Raw genomic sequence first — 16,679 nt, forward strand, 5'->3', positions numbered from 1 at the left:
CAGCCCCTGAAAAGACTACGTTCAGACAATACCAATGAATCTTCCAAGAAAGGAAGGCCTACTTCCTCTGAGGAAGATGAGAACACTGATCCCTTGCTCTCTGTGGGGTCTTATGACCAAGGGAAGAATGGGTTGTGAAACCAGACACACCGGCAATCCTTTCTGTGAAATCGCAAATCCAGAAACTGAGCAGTAATGCATTTGAAACCCCCATCATGATAAATAGCCGGCGTCACTGGGACCCTGCAGGTGAAGAGTATTCGAGTGTGGGAGATCTTAGTAACTCTCTGGATTCCAGTGCATCGGTAGGAGACAATCTATCACTGTTTCACGTTGCTGACCAGCCTGTTGTGAAACCGGTTGTCACCATGTTTGAGAAGAAGCAGACCCCAGAGATGGCACCACCAGCTTCAAAGCCTTTGGACATTCATGCCGAAGGCATGAGTGCAATTTGTGTCAAACTGTTGAAGTCTCTGAAAGAAACACCAAGTATTTCCAATCCAATCCGTATGCGCAGGGAGCGAGACGCTGAGTTAGCAATGGTTTGTGGAGCGTCGGATGTCCAGAACCCATAGAGAGAAGCAGTGATTAAGCAGCAATGTCTAAAAAATGCAAGCAATGAGGAGATGGTATCTGACTTAGATCCTGTGTATCTAGGCATCTTCGAAGAAGACCTCAACAGTAATGTGCACAAGGAAAAGAGTGTGTCTTTCCTGGAGGTCCGCTTGAAGTGCTGTTCTTCAGAAGATATCCAAGATACCAGGAAGTGCACCAGTTCCCCTCGTAAAGTGACCTTTGCTTCAGTGACTGAAACCATCCTGTTTCCAAGTTATGAGGGAGATTCTGTGGAGAGCCAATTTCAGAAAACATCAGAGAGTGAATTTGACCAGTCTGGCGAAGAGCAGAACCAAGCAATGAATAGCTCTGCCCTGATTGATCAGATCTTCAATGGAGTACTGGACAGCAAGGACTCTGAGCCATCAGCGCCCAATTTAAGCTTCCATGACCTGCAACAAGAGGACCTCGTGCCCTTCTCTGTTTTATCACTGCTCGCAAAGTCCATTAACTTGGAGTCTGTTGCAACACCATTGAATTCTGTGGTTTTAAGTTTGCCTGAATATAGTGATGATGCTGACCATAATACTAGATCCAAAAGCCTGCTGGTTTCCCAGTCTTTTGACACTAGACCTCCCTACAGTATTGATGCATACAGATCATTGCGTTGCAACCTGGTACAAGCTGGGGGCGAAGGAACACAATGCATAAAGAAACCCACCCATATGAGTTTATCTGGCAGAACACCAGAGAACGCTTTGGATGGAGAAAACCTCAATCTTAAGGACAATATCAAACTCCTTAATGAGGAAGTGACTGCTCTGCAGCGCATTATTCAGCAGACGAGTCAAGCGTTAAATTGCTGTGTGGATGAGGAGCACGGAAAAGGTTCTCGGGAGGAGGCAGAGGCTGAACGGTTACTGCTGGTGTCATATGAAAAGCGTGTGGCACGACTCAATATGCTGACACGTCTTAAATCTACAGAGTCACCAGAAAATGCAGCCACCCAATCTGAAAAACGTCTTGAACCATGCCGAGCCACTGTCACTATTTAGGACTTCCGTTTGCCCCTGGAAATGGACTACTTGTCCTCTGTTTTGCACCGCACAGGGAAGCCTAGTCACTACTTCCTACTATTGATTCGCTTCGGCTTCCATTACATCGTGGCTACACCACTTGCAAGCGTCCTGGGTGACTTATCTGGAGATGCCATAGTTTTCCCTACCTCCGTAACGCTGAACGATGTCTCTTCTACCTTTGAGATTGACATTGAAGTTTACAGCATGGCACCAAATGGAGTTGCATCAGCAGGCGACAAAAGGAAATCTACCAGATCCAAAATCACTCCAAAGAAGCTGCTGAGTTCGAGAAAATCCAGTCTTGCATCACCAGCCTGCAGTCCTCCCACTAGCAACTTTATTTGAACTAGCAACTTCTTACCATTTGGCTCGCACACAGTCTCGCTGGAGTCCTTGAACAAGACCAGGTTTCCACTTGACAAGGTCCCTTTCCTGTCCCCTTTAGAAGGGAACATCCACCTGAAGTTGCAGTGCCAGAATCATTCCAAGGTGCATCACAGTGGATTTCTGACAATGTTTGATGACGTGAGCGGTTTTGGAGCCTGGCACAGGCGGTGGTTTGGATTAACTAGGAACGATTTGTCATACTGGACGAATCCTGATCAAGAGAAGACAAAGGATCCACTTAGACAGATTATTCTGTTCAACTGCACTAGTCCCCTGATCTAAGATACCAGCCAAGAGTTTTGTGCACATCCCCACACATTGGTTAGCTTTAGTTGTGAGGGCAAGTATAGGTTTTGCACACAGACAGACTTTTAAGTTGAACTCTTGAACTCAGACTTTAATTATTTTCATTCAGGTAGGGAAATCCCACCTTAGCACAGGGCAAGTTAGGCCCTCAACCATCCTGGTATTTAATTTAATAGAGTATCTTATTTTGAACTTTAAGTCTGTTGTCTGTGCCTTGCTTCATGAGGCCTTCACACCGCAGGGATGGGGAGTATACTCTGTAGTGAACCTGTTGTCTTCCTTTATCCAGCTACAGTAACACGCCCACCAGACATGGGCTCTATCACTGGCACCTAGAAAAGCTATTTTATTTCAATGACTGCCGGCCTTGTCTATTGATACGTGCTGTGTGGTGGTAGGTGGCTATGTTGCTACCCAACTGGACAGCGTGGATGTGCCTGCATAAAACAGCTAGGTGTGTGGAATAACGTGTGGGTACCTACAGTGGTGCCACAGAAACTATGTGGTGCAGGTGGGTCAACACTATTTACAGAGCCTCATACTGGCCCAAGACCTATCTTGTGGACATAGCAGCTCTGACACATTTTGCAGACAGTCTTTTCATTTTAGATCACGCAACATTACCATTGGCGTATCACAAAATGTGGGGCCCCCTGCAAACCATGATGAGAGGGTCCCAAAGCTACCCAACAGAGAATGGGTCATGCCACACTCCAGGACGACCTGGACCACCACGCATGCACAATGTCTTTGATGATTATTCTGATGGAGTACCACGCTGTGCACTGCACTGGGTGAAAGATGCAAGTATTTTCTTTAAACCTTAAATCTTTCAGATAGCATAGAAACATAAGGCGGTGCCTGGCGCCTGGCAACCAAATGTATCAGCCACCTCTATGTATGACCAGTAATAGTGCAGTAATGATACCATAAGAAAACATGTTTGTGCTGGATATGCCAATATAGACTAGTATTCCCGTGTAAGACATAGTCCAGTTGGCTTTGCTCAAATTGCCAGTAAAAATCTCATGCCACAGAAAAAAAAACATGTTATTGCTGGCTGCACAATTGTTTCCCACCCCACCATGTAAGAACACTCTGTGTTGACTTTGTCCTGAATGGCAATACAAAATACAAGGCCCCTGTAAGGAAACGTCTTCTTGCTGCCTGCACAAATGCCCCTCCACCACGTAATAACTATAATGTTAACTTTGCCCTTAATGTCAGTAAAGAAATGTCACAGTAAGAAAACATTTCCTTGGTGGCTCCACAAATGCCCATGCCACCGCCTGAAGGTAACAGCACACATCATGTCAGCCAGGCCTTGCCATTAATGTGAGTAAAATGGCATGTGACAGTAAAGTAAATTCCAGGCTGTCTGCCCCATCGAAACCTTCCTACCCCTCTTCCACGTTATACCACTCATCAAGTTGGCTTTGCCCAAAAATGCTGCAAAACAGCCCATGCTAGTTGCCACTGTACAAAACCTCAATGCTTTAATGCACCCTGGGTACCAGCCTTGCACACGCACACATGCATACCCATTCACCCATGTGTCAGTCAACCATACAGCTTCTCTCACGCATGTAGCCAGAACATTCTCACACACTGCATTCTCACTCACATCCATACAAACACACACCATTTCCACTGAGCTCTCACTCATATGAGCATGTACAAAGACTGGTACACATACATGCAGGCACAGATAAATACATGCAGACATTCATGTCCGATATGTACGCACGTGTATTACATTATAAACGCACACACATACATTACAAAAAAGTCTTTCTTCCCACCCAGCTCCAGACCGGACTCCATGCACCGTCTTCTCTACTCCAAGCCTCCCGCTCCAAGCAGACAGGAACCAGGAAGCAGAGAGAGCGAGTTTCATGCCAGTGACGACGAACAAGCCAAAAGAAAATGGAGGAGGCACCGCGATAACCCGGGCAGTGTCCTCCTCCTGCCCTCCCTCTTCCCCTCGGGACGAAGAGGAGGCGCTGACAGAAAGCGTGGCAGAAATCAGGAAAGCCCGCGAAGGGCTACAAAAGAAAGGGGCTGAGCTACCCCTTTATAGCGGACGGGCTCCTTACTGCAGGCAGCATCCATCCAGCCTTGGCAGAAGGACGCCCACCCGCAAGACCACGAAGAGGATTTCATTTTGTGTCGTTTCGAGGAGAAGAAATCGCAGAGGGGGAGTCTTCATTGCCGCCGTGGGACCAGCAGCAAGCAGAGCATCAGGATCTGCAGCAGCGGTAACGGAGGATCGAGCGGACGGGATCCTGCAAGAAGGAGAGGAGAGGCGGCGCAGGACCAGCAGAAGGACCAGCGAAAGGGCGGAACATCTGGCGGCAGTGCGGAAACCCAGAGGGACCAGTAGTGCAGTGAACGGTGCCTGAACGGAGAAAGCCGCTGAGCAGCCACAGCAGAGCTGCAGAGCGCACAGGGCCACCCCGAGGGAAGGGACGCACGGGTACGACAGCCTCAGGAAGGGGTGCGCAGGCCAGCGGCCACAACAGACACAGGCCGCAAAGGGTGAAGCAAGCAACCCTGGGGCCAGAGGTGGGACCAAGAGCTTGCGACTCCCTCAATGGCTCCCTCCAGGATCAAGACAGAGGTGCCGAGCAGCCACCCCATTGCCGTGCACCAAGTCTGAAACGCGGAGCAGGCAGAAACTCGCTGCCAAGCAAGCCCGCAAAATGATCGCACACAAGCACGAAGAAGTGCGGAAGCGGGGGAACAGCGTGGCGGACCGCCACACACAGCCAGGCGCAAGGCGGAAGGAACAAGAGCAACGAGCAGGAACAGACGGGGGACACCACATGGTAGGAAAAGGAAACAGGACTGAAAGAGGCCAAGTTTTGCCTTATTTGTGTAATTTTCACCATGGACTTGAAGGCATTTATGGAAATGGCCAGGTTGGCGGCGGCCAAACATGGCCCCAATTGATGTAGGCCTTGATTCCCCAACCCAGGGAAGAGCAGGCTGGGCCCAGTCAGAGGCCCAATTCCCCTCTGATGTTCCCGGACACTGAGGAACAACAAGACCAGGAAGGTGAAGAAGGCGATGAGGAGCTGGTCGAGGAGGAAGAAGAACCGGCGGCAAAGAGAAAAAGAACTATGACAAAGAAAGCCAAGGCGAGCAGGGAGCAGTCTAAGAATGGCAGGAAGCCCAGGGCCACAGGACCAAGGGGCAAGGGGAAGGCACAGAAGGTTGTAGCCATACCGGCACCTACACCTGTGGAGGCGCCAAGGAACCAGGGTCCACCCAGCACGCCTGCAACCAGACCGGTGGCTGTGACTGAAGACGGGCCTACGTCCTTGGAGGCAGTAAAAGATATGATAATGCAATGTATGCAGGCATGGGGCAATGGGGGCAATGGGCAATTATTGAGTGGGAATTGAATGTTTTTAACCAAATTGCATGTGGGGCAGCAGTGGTTCAGCAGAGAGGGGTGGCTCTGGGGCCGGGGGGGGCCGAGGGGGCCGGTGGCAGGGGGCTACCAGGCAGGTAATGGGCAAAGCACCGGCATGGCTGGGGGGTGAGCCAATGGGCAGGTACCTATCCCTGCATGGCATTTCCTGGAGGGGTGGTCCTTTTCCCACAAGGGCAGCAGGCCAGAACAGTGGCCAACGCAAACTCCATGACCAGTAATACAATTACCCAGGAGGGGACGGCACTAACAGGGGTAGTACAAGCCCCAGCATGGTGAGGGCAAGGGGGAACAGTGCCAGGGGCACTCCCAAGCAACAACGGCAGTGGGGGGAAAGAGGGAATGTGGGGGCCCAACATGACAAGGTATGGGAGACCAATGCCAGGCTTTGCCCCAGTCAGGGTGTCAGTAAGTTCTTTAGCATGGCACATACCAGGGGCTATCAAAGAAAGGGTGCGGAGAAAGGAATTTATTGAAATCCTGGATTTTGTGGGGATGGAACCTCTGGGTGAGGGCGTAAAGGAACTAACTGAAAAAGAGAAAGAAAAGAGGGATAGGGAGAACCCCAAGGTAGAGGCATCCATACATAACTGGTTGAAGGCGTTATATGTCAATAATGTTAGAATTTTTTTCGCAGGATGCATTGGCAATGATCGCGTATGAACAATATTTACACAAATTGTACTTAAGGCATGGAGGGGAGGGATGGTTGAACTATGATCGGGGGTTCAGGTTGAAAATGCAGCTATGGCCAGCACTGCCTAGGGATGAGATGGATGTGGGGGGTTTCTTAGAAAAAATGGTTCCCTCAGGGGAAGGGGAAGAGAAAGCCCAAGGTGAGAAGCCCCAGGTTTGGAGGGGCAGGGGAGGTTATACCCGGCGGGGGAGGGCGTCCTTTTGCGGGCACTCCTCCTGGAACAGCAGAGCCAGCTACCAGGGGGAGCAAGCAGATTGCTGGAGGGTTAATGCTGAGGGGGGTTGCCCCTTTGGGAAAACCTGCTGCTCTAGGCATCCTCGGGGGAGAGGTACCGGGGATCACAACTCCTCAACAAGTGGGGGGAGGCGTAGGAGCAGCCCCAAAGCAAAGGATAATGTCAAGATGGAATGAGGTGAAATGCAACATGTCACAGGCAACACGCCCTCAGATGTGTAAAAACGTGATTAAAAATTGTCTACCAACACCAGTGAAGCTCCAGGCCATGACTCACATGTTAAATATTTATCACAACACAGGTGATGCCAAATTGCTTTGGGAAGGTTTCAGGTGGGGTTTCAAAATCCCATGCACAGAGGTTAAGAAGGGCAAGGAGGCGCTTAATTTATGCTCAGCACTAGGGATGCCTGAGTTGGTAGCACTCAAAGTTGGAAAAGAAGTTAAGTTGGGTAGAGTGGCCGGTCCATTCATGTGTCCACCAATGGCGAATCTGGTAGTGGCTCCACTGGGTTTGGTCCCAAAGAAAGGGGAAGGGCAGTATCGTCTAATCCATCACCTCTCTTTCCCAGAGGGGGAATCAGTTAATGACGGCATAGCCGAGGAGCTGAGCCGGGTACATTATTCATCTTTTGAAGATGCAGTAGAGGTTGTGAGGGCAGCGGGAACAGGAGCGATGATGGGGAAAGCCGACAGAGTCGGCATTCCGGTTGTTGCCCATTCACAAGGAAAGTCAACATTTGTTCGGTTTCAAGGTGCAGGACCAATACTACTATGATAAATGTTTGCCTATGGGGTGCGCCATTTCATGTGCCTATTTTTAAGCATTCAGCAAGTTCTTGGAATTTGCGTTTAAACAGGAGTGTCAAGAGGGGGCGGTGATGCATTACCTGGATGATTTTCTGTTCATTGGCAAACAAGGATCCAGGGAGTGTGGGGTCCTTATGAGCACTTTTCAGGGGCTGATGAACAAGATGGGGGTCCCGCTAGACAGGGGGAAAACGGTAGGTCCAGTGACGTGCCTAACCTTCTTAGGGATTGAGATTGACATGGTTAAAGGGGAGTGCAGGCTCCCGCAAGACAAGGTTAAGAAATTGAAGGGGAACATCAATGGTCTGAGGGGTAAGAACAAGGCAACCCTCAGGGAACTCCAGTCGCTGGCAGGCAACCTCAATTTTGCGGGGAAAGTCATGCTGGTGGGCAAAGTGTTTGCAAGGAGCATCAAACTCAAAACTGTGGGGTTGCAGCATGCAGGCCAACATGTCAGGCTGGCAGGCGAAGTACGGGAGGATCTGGCAATGTGGGATGATTTCTTAGACAAATTCAATGGGGTACTGCTGTGGAGAGGGGAATGGAGTAGCAGTGACACACTCAAACTGTTTACGGACTCATCGGAGGCTCTGGGGTTTGGGGCAATCCTGGGTACCAGGTGGTGTGGCATGGCATGGTCAGGAGAGTGGCACCAGCAGGGCATCACCAGGGATATCACATTGCTGGAACTCTTTCCCATAGTGGCGGCATTTAAATTATGGGGGAACAGCTGAAGGACAGAAAAGTGATCAAAAAGTCTGATAACCTGGTGGTGGTTCAGATAATAAATCAAGGTTCAGCCAGCAACCCCCGGGTGCTGAAGTTACTGAGGGAGCTCTACAAGAGCCTGTTGAGGCTCAACATCGAGGTGCAAGCTCGACACATACCGGGGGTCAAAAACACGGCAGCTGATGCTCTCTCTCGTTTGCAGTGGGAAAGATTCTGAGGGAGTTGTCCCGGAGCAGACAAGGTGATGACCCCGTTCGAAACTCATTGGTGGGACATGATTGGGGCAACCTGAGTTCCCTGGTTCAGTCAGCCCTAGCACCGGGCACGGCAAGTAGATATAAAGCATGCTGGGAACGATTCTTGGAGTTCAAGAGGGAGGTATTAGGTGAGGGGCAGGAGGAATTGCCGGTAAGGGCTTTTGTGGGCTGGGGCTGGCACGGGGGGAAAATCAGGTCTTGGATGGCCTACCACCTGGCCGCAATTGCCCATTATTTTAAACTGGAAGGTAAAGGTGACCCCACCAAGGAACACTACATTATAATGGCCATGAAGGGCTGGGCCAAGCAAGGTGGGCTGAGGACAGATGAGAGAAGGCCCATAGACATAGTGAAGCGGCACAAGTTAGTGGGATGCCTGGGGGAAGTTTGCCGGGGTGGATTTGAAGTGGCATTGTTCACAGCGGCATTCACGTTAGCTTTCTTTGGGGCATTCAGGGTGAGCAAATTGGTGCCAGAGAACAAAGGGGCTAAGGGGACAGGCTTTGTACAGGTAGGCAATGTACACTGCTCAGAGGGGCGGTTGATCCTGTTTTTAAAGGAGATCCAAGACAGATCAGGAAGGGAAAGGATGCACAGTGGCACTCCAACCCATCGCAGGGAGCGCAGTCTGCCCAGTCAAGGCGGTGTTGGGATTTCTCTGGCGGAGTCCATCCTCGGGGGCGGGGGCTCCACTGCTCATTCACCAGGATGGGTCTGCACTTAGTCGCTTCCAGTTTAGAAGGGTTATGGAGCTAGCATTGGAAAGAATAGGGGAGACAAGGGAGTGTTCGGGACACATTCATTCCGGATAGGGGTGGCCACGTCAGCCGCCGCCATGGTATTAGGGGCAGGAGAAATCAAGCAGATTGGGAGATGGAAGTCCGGGTGTTTTAAGAGATACATCAGACCGGAAAAACTGTAAAGTTGACCTGCTGCCTTCTCATCCCATTAGCACCACCACGGAGGAGAAAGCGAGCAGTCTGGGTGATAGGACACTTATTTGTGTCTAGGGCAGGGGTCAGTTGGACGTCATAACAGGAGGAGTTGACGGCCGGCGAGTTAAGGATGGAGTGGCACAGGGTGTCAGGAATGAAATGGGTGCAGCTGCAGGGGCATGTGCGCAAATTGCTTGGGAAGCGGCAGAAACCAGACGTATTGGTCATACACCTGGGGGGGGAACGATCTGACAAGCCTGGGGAGGGGGGCATTAATGCGAGAAATGATGTTCTCATTACAGGAGCTGGCAGGACAACTAGGTGAGACGGAAATCATCTGGTCGGAAATAATACCAAGACCAGAGTGGAGGGGCGCGGACAATCACGCAGCCATGGAGAGATCGAGGCGGAAGTTGAATTGCGCAATGGCCAAATTCTGAAGATATTATCTCAAGGATGGGGTGCACTTGTCACCAATGGGGATGGAGCTGTTTTATTGGAACCTATGCACCAAAATCCTGGAAATGTGAGAGGGGAAAGGGGGGAGCCATCGCGGGCGGTAACCCACCTGTGGCGTGGCAGTGTTTGGGCGACCAAACACAAGAGACAGACTCCGGATGAGTCAGGAGAAAGCCGCAAGGGTCTTTTCTCTTCTCGGACCAGCGTCCCTTGGGAGCTTAAATGGCAGGGGTGTCTGGGGGAACTACAAGGGCTCAGCTTCCCCCAAGGAAACGGCACTCTCCCCACCCAGGAACACCTGCATGGGCAGGGGAGGCTCAGGCGGAAAGGGTTGGGAGAGTTGGGCCTTTACTGGTCTTTGCGAAAAAAAGGGCGAAGCATATCGTTGGACACAGAGCAGTCGCCGCATCTTCAGAGTTATTTCCACTAATGTGTGCAGTGTGGTTTTATGATAGTGTGGAAAATAAATCTGCGGCCTTTTTATGCCAAAAAACAAAAACAAGACTCATTCTACACATTTCTGGGGGAATAAAGGGAATGAGCTGTTTTCTATGTAATGGGTCCAAATGGACGGATGCACGGGTTATGGTTCCCGACATGTGCAGGAGAGCCGGAAGAAGAGCGCCCCCATCTCGTGCCGCCAGCAAGCTGACACTGCAGCTCGGACCCAGCCCAATTCTAGGCCTGACTTTAGAAAGAAATTATTTATTTCTAAAGTCAAGGAGAGTGAGAGCTGAGAGGGATGAGGTGGATGCGCCCACCCCAACCACGGGGACCGCGCTACACAAGTGGACATTACTGCTGCACTGCAACAGCTAACAGCAGCAGCTGCGCAAGTCTCGCCTAGTCATAACGCATTTTACTACACCTGAGGCATTTTTACATTGTGTTTCCTGTTACTGCTGAATGCAATGGCATCAGTGAGGTTCCGTCATTGTCGCTCTCACAGGTGCACGTCCATGTTCTTCCACTCTGGACTTCATACCATAAGGTGTCAGTCACTGCTGCTTGCCCATGATAGAGTTCCTCATAGGCGGGAATGGTTTACATATGGACTAGACAACATAGCAACATTAGATCATTCTCCTGATAATGAAAGTAATTAAAAAAAAAAGACTTTCTTTTTTGGAAAAGTGATGAGCGACGTCACACCTTCCTCAGCTGCTGATGCTCCTAGCAACATGGAGGAGCACACTTGCAACAATTATCCCATGCACTACAGGTGGTTAGAAAGCAGACCGTCTGTGCTGGTTTTAGGCACATTTCCAAATCTATAAGTACCACATTTTGGAGACTTCCATCTGGAGAGCACAGACTTTACCCAGATGAGTCCTGGAGCGCATTTGGGAGGCAAAGCTCCTTTTCGGGAAATATTTCAGACTTGATTGAAAAGCAGCACACACCGAAGAATCATTCGAAACAAAAGACCACCAAGCTCTCCAAGTCTTGTGTCCAGGCCCGCGCTCTGCTACAAAGTACTGGATGAATTGCTGTACCTCTGGCTGGGGAAAGGAAACCTGAAAACAACCTTTATGCATCTCCAATGGTGCTTTGCAGCACTGAACCTTTCAGAAAAGAAAAGCCACCATTTGTTTGTTTTCATGCAAGCGATTCCTTTGCTACTCCCACAAAATCTGAAAAAGAAAGCGCAAAAAACTATATCTGGAGGAGTGAAATGGGTGGTTTCACATAAGGGTGGAGGTATTTTTTTTAAACTCTTTTTATTGTAATTTATTCAACAAAAGAAGAAAAACACGTGCTGTCTGTGTTACAGTGACGGACAAACACTTAGAATCCCCTACCGCCCTCCCTTCTCTCAGCACCTTGCATTACGTAACACAGTACATTCTCATTTCCTTTCACTGGTTTCCCCTCCGTGGGGTGTATGGCAGTGCCCGCCGTGGTCTTTGTAAGTCAGGTCAGTGTTGTGGCCCGAGAAGAAGGAGGTGTGTGGCAGTCTGAGGCACTGTCGTCCTGACGGGCTTGTTTAATGAGGTATTGTGTGTATGGTCCGCAAATATCTTTAGGTCTCGACAGTGGGTGCTCTACTCGTCCATATTCTGTCTCCATTTCGTTACAGTACAAAATGTCTGCCCTCCATTGCCCCCATTTAGGAATTTGAGTGCTGCCCCACACCATTAACACCCAGCTCTTGGCTAGGAGTAGTAACAGCCCGGTTAACTTCCAGGCATATTTGGGATGTATCTAGTGTGTCCCAGCAGTGCAATTAGTGATGTCTGTTCTACGTCGTCCCCTATTATTTCACCCAGTGTCTCGAATATCTGTGCCCAAAACTGTCTAACTTTTGTGAAGCTCCATGCCATGTACACAAAATCAGCGGAGGACATGGAGCTTCTTGGGCACTTATCAGAGGTCTCGGGGAAGAATTTGTGTAACTTTAGTGGTGTGTAGTAGCATTGGTGCAAAAACTTAAAAGAGGATCAGCTTATATCTGGAGTTGACGGCCACTTTCTTCGCTTCCCTGCAGCAATAACCCCAAGCCTCTTTTGTTATTCCCCATCCCAGTGATTGTTCCCATTTTGCTTGGGGGTGTCTTTGCTTGGGGTCCTAGCTTCAATGCAAAGTTTGTACAGTGTTGACACTACGTTAGTATTCTCATTTCTCAAGATCATTTGGGTCAATATAGGGGCCTTTGCGGGTACCATGGGGAAGTTGTGAAAGATCTGCCTCAGGGAGTCCTGCAACCGGAAGTATAGAAACATATCCAGTGGTGACCCCCCTGCGTTTCATCTCCTTCATCGATAGGAAGTGCCCGTTTGGAAATAGATCCGTAAGGCATTTCGTTAGGTTGACATATCCTTTTTCGCAGGTCAGCGGCACTCCTGGTATATGTATTATTGGGAGGTTCGGGGTGTAGATGACCTCACCTTTTTTCTTGCGCTCGGTGTAGGCCCATGATTGGCAGGTTAACTATCATGTTGGGCACTCGTGGGGCCCTATTAGTGGATGTTAGTATGATCGATCGTAGGAGATGTGGGGCTGCCAGTGCCCTTTCCACCTCAATGTGTCTTCTGTCTGTTTGCCCGTCAAACTAATATAGCAGAAACCCGACTTGTGCTGCCTGATAGTATACCTTGAGGTCAGGAAGTGCTAAGCCTCCATTTTCCAATGGGGCTTGCAGTTTCTCCCATGACACCCGTGCTCGTTTCCCAGGCCATATAAACCGCAGTATTTCGGATCATACCTCCCGGAAGTATTCCCTAGGGGGAAGGATCGGCACATTGAGGAATACGTACGGGAAACGCGGAAGGAGCACCATTTCTACTAACAATATCCTCCCATATAAATTCATCAGCAATTCCATCCATCTGTTCAGCCTGATCTAGTGCCCTGCGGTAGTTTCGCTTATAAAGTTCCTCAACGGATCTTGATATATGTACACCCAGGTATCTGGTGTGAGTGTCATGCCACTGGAATCCAAACTCATCTGCACACCTTGTGGTGTTTGCTGTGAGTAGAAATAATACAGATTTTGTGGTATTGATCTTTAGCCCGGAGTAGTCCCCGAAAGCCGCCACATCTGGCATGATGGGCCCCAGGTTGTCCACCGAGTCTTTGATGTAGAGCACCATATCATCCACATATAGTGAAATAACCACCTTGTGATTGTATAATTGTATCCCCCTGTGGATGTGTCGATCTCTGATCCCCTCTGCAAGTGGCTCAATTGCTAATGCAAATAGTGGCGGGGCGAGCAGACACTCCTGTTGTGTGCCTCTCCCCAAAAATATTTGCGGTGTCAGTAGATCGTTCACCCGGATTTTAGCGCTCTGTAAGGTGTACAGTAGTCGGACCATGGCTATGTATTTCTCTCCCAACCCCATTCTGCGAAGCACTGTGAACAAGAGGGGTGATTCCACAGAGTCAAACGCCTTTGTGGCATCCAATAGTACTGCCACTATGGGTTCGTCCTGCGGGACAGACGCATTCGGTCCAAACATCCTGCAGAGCCCGTAGGAGGTGGATCTAACAGGGATGAACCTGGATTGATCAGCCTTGACGCACTTGTGCATCAATGGAGACAGCCTTGTTGCTAGAATTTTTGCCATCATTTTGTTGTCTATGTTTATTAGGGATATTGGGCAGTAGGAGGAACATTCATCTGGCGGCTTGTCTGGTTTCAAAAGTACCACCGCCTCTCACATTGATTCTGGCAGATGCCCATCTATTAAACTATGGCGGTATACCTCTAACAGGTGTGGGGCAAGTTTAGCGACGTCGGATTTATAGAATTCGGCCGTGTAGCCGTCTGGGCCCGGGGCTTTCCCGGATGGCAATGATTTAATTGCTGAGAGGACTTCCTCCGGAGACAGAGGTCGGCCAAGCCATATCCTCTCTTCATCTGCACACCAGTCTAGTGCTATTCGGTCCAAGTATTCCCCCACCTCTTGTTGTGTTACTTGGATTTGCCAGGAGTACAATTGGCTGTAAAAGGCGCAGAATTCTCTAACGATGTCAGCATCCCCATGTTTAACTCCCCCTTGTGTATTTTTAATTGATAGGACTCGGCCCTTTTGTGTTTCTACCTTAACCACCCTCGCTAATACCCTGCCAGGGCACTGGCCTTCTCCATATTGTCGTGCTGCTGTCTTACCCCAGAGAAACTTCAACTCTCTCAGTGCTAGGTCATTAAATTCCTACAGTGGCTCCTCATCTCAGCATGTTGAAGTGTGTCTGATTCCACTGCCTTTGTTTGTGATTGTTTTAATTGGGCCTCAGTTTCCGCTAGTCGCTGTCTACTGTGTTTGATTATCCCCGCCTCCCTAGAAATACTCTCTCCTCTAACTACACATTTAAGGCTTTCCCATAGAGTCTTGTATGACCCCACTGACCCGATGTTTAGCTCAAAGAAGTTGTCAATGAATGTGGCTAGTCCATCCCAGAACACCTCTTCTGTTAAGCTTTCACTCTTAAACACCCAGGGTGGTCTCCCTGCCATTCTGTCGGGTGGGTGTCTGGGTCAGGGGTACCGGTGCATGATCTGAGAGTGTGCGTGCTAGTATGGTGGCGTGTGTTACCCCTCCAGATAATGTGTGGGATATCAGGAAGTAGTCCAGATGAGAGGCTGTGCCGTGTACCAAGGAGTGAAATGTGTATTCCTGTTGCCCGGGGTGTCTTAGTCGCTAAATGTCCTCCACCTTCCACAACCAGCATATGTCTTGTAATGTATTTGTCACCTTCGATGCAGGGTGGTTTTTCCCTCCAGTTCTGTTTTGGTCAGGATTCATTACTGCGTTGAAATCCCCTGCCCATGTGATTTCCCCAGGGGGGATGCCTCCAGCTGTCTAACAATCCACCCCAAGGTTTCCACTGAGTCTTGATTAGATCCATAAAAGTTAATCAGGCTATATACCTGGCCTTGTATGGTCACTCTTACCATTACTGCTCTACCCTCCTGATCCCTGCTCTGTGCCTTGCATGAATGTGAGATACTCCTCGCTAAATGGAGTCCAAACACTAACAGTTGCATCAACATTGTTCTCCTTTACAGACCATCCTGAAAAGCAGAAGGGTACAGGAAAATCCAACACATCAGAAATGGTTTAATGACAAATTGAAAGACCAAAAAAAGGAGAAACGCAGGCTTGAATCCATTTGGATCAGAAACCAATCTGCGCCCACTAAGGATGCCTGGAAACAAGCAGACAAGAAATATAAAAATAAGGTGACTGTGATAAAAAGAAACTTCTTCAATTATGAAATTGAAAAAGCCTCAAACAGCTCAAGGAAGCTGTTTGAGATTATTAAATCTCTTGTAAAACCCAAGGCTCTTGAGATACCATGTATACCCACCACAAAAGACATGATCACAGTTCAAGCTGCCTTTAATGAGAAAATCATGAAATCATGCTCTAAAATCAAGGAGATATTGAGAACCAATACGACAATAGGTAATATCCCAAGCTCAAAAAAGCATAAGACAGCTGACGAGACAAGCCACGCCTTCACATTTGCCAGGTTGGAAATAAGCGACACGATTAACATCCTTCAAATCATGAAGCCTACTGCATGGTCTGAGAAAATTGTTCCCTCAAAAAAAATGATTTGCTATAAAGATATATTTGCACCTTTCCTAACTAGATTCGCCAATGCATACTGAGATGGGAAAGTGCCCACTGGCATAAAAACCGTGGAAATCAGGCCCATTCAAAAAAAGCCCAACCTAGACCCCAAAGATCCCAAAGATCCCAAGAACCTTCGACCTATCACGAACTGTAACATCCTCCTGAATATTCTTGATAAGGCAGCCTACAAGCAATACAAGGCATTAACTGAAACCAAAAACATCTTACATATCAAGCAATCTGGCTTTAGAACGAATTTCAGCACCGAGACTGCACTCCTTGATCTCCAGTCTCACATGTTACAACTAATAGAGGAAGGCAAACCAGGTATGCTGACCTTATTGGATTTATCTGCTGCATTTTATCTGGTGGACTTCAGCATCCTTTTCTCTCGGATGGGGAAGCTCGAAATTCAGCGGGGAGAGGCATCTTCCCCTAAATCCCCTATCTGGAGTGGGATCCCACAAGGGGAAAGTTTATCTCCACTACTCTTTAACCTTTACAGTAGGCCACTTTGTGATTTGCTGGATAATAAGGGTGTGTTTTTCACGAATTATGCGGATGATACGCAACTGGTCCTTGAAATCACAGGTGACTATGTAAAGGACGTGGCCACACCCACTGACATATACCATCTCATAGAGAATTGGATGTCCAACAATTGACTTTGCTTAAACGGGACAAAACAGAGCTTATGATCTTTTCCTCC

General features: G+C 48.9%; 1 pseudogene; it reads left to right on the top strand.

The window, feature by feature from the left end:
- Nucleotides 1-626: 626 nt before the first annotated feature.
- On the top strand, nucleotides 627-2,396 carry LOC138557634 (anillin-like; annotated as a pseudogene).
- The last annotated feature ends 14,283 nt before the right edge of the window (nucleotides 2,397-16,679 follow it).

This window comes from Ambystoma mexicanum, chromosome 1q (assembly GCF_040938575.1).
Source record: "Ambystoma mexicanum isolate Mex_15411 chromosome 1q, UKY_AmexF1_1, whole genome shotgun sequence".
Classification (NCBI taxonomy): Eukaryota; Metazoa; Chordata; class Amphibia; order Caudata; family Ambystomatidae; genus Ambystoma; species Ambystoma mexicanum.